This window comes from Octopus bimaculoides, chromosome 17 (assembly GCF_001194135.2).
Source record: "Octopus bimaculoides isolate UCB-OBI-ISO-001 chromosome 17, ASM119413v2, whole genome shotgun sequence".
NCBI lineage: Eukaryota > Metazoa > Mollusca > Cephalopoda > Octopoda > Octopodidae > Octopus > Octopus bimaculoides.
The window spans coordinates 54,255,033-54,256,196 of NC_068997.1; positions in this window are offsets into that span (position 1 = coordinate 54,255,033).

A 1,164-nucleotide genomic window follows, 5' to 3' on the forward strand; every position below is an offset into this window, starting at 1 on the left:
TATATATATATATATATATATATATATATATATATGCATACGTACATATATATTCATAAAGATAATTATGTATACATACATTTATGTGTGTGTATGTACGTGTGTTTTCGCGCGTGAGTATATATATGCTTGTTTGTGTTTACGTTGTAGATACGATGACACTGGTATGTATATATACGTATATATGTACGTGAATATATATTTATGTGCGTATATATGATGTTTGCCTTCTAATTGCATGAGCTCTTAAAGATTTAACGAGAGTTTTAGTTTTCAGATAAAATGGAAGGAACATTGGTTAGCTTCAGTCTCATTAGTAACAACAAAACTGTTTGGTGATAGTTTTCATTAGAGGAGACTGTAAACGCTAATGGCCCCGTTGTGTCTGTTTGGGACCCTCTCCTCCTTATGTTCAATATAAACGACATCTTAAGTGTCATCAAACACAGCAAAATTAAGATATTCGGAGAAAACTCCAAGTATGGAAAAAACTATGAATGGAGAAGATCGAAGTGAACTCCAGTCTGATGGTCATGCTATAAGCCAATGGGCTGAACAAAGCAATATGCGGATAAATGCGGGAAAAATGTGAACGCATACATTTTGTGAAAGAGAATTTGCTGAAACAACCAGAAACACTTAGTTCAGGGGAACCACACACAGCTCCCAATAATATCAGAGACTCAGGAGCAATTGTTGACAACAGTCTCGGCTTGAGTGCTTACATCGACAATAACGTCGATATAGCTCTCAGGGTGAGCTCCTGGATTCAAAGAACTTTCCGATCCAGAGAACAAGATTCATGCCATCCTACTTCTTTTCTCCTCTGTAATGGTTTCCGCACACCAACGAAACCATTACAAGAACTCACTCTAGAAATAATCACTAAAAAATAAAGGTATCTTAGATCTTGCCTTAAAATACTGAATATTTCTTCTCTTCAGCGCAACTGATGGTTATCATAAATGTATTAAAATACAGTGATAGAGTCTTCGACAATAAGATAATGTTAAGAAATAGAATCTTTGACAATGATTAGAAAATGTTAATAGGGTCTTTTGTTGAAACAGTTTGCATAAAAGTGTACAAAATAGGCAGTAAAATAAATTCATAATTATTCATAAGTTCATCAAAATTCATGATTGTGTAGAAGCATATATATAT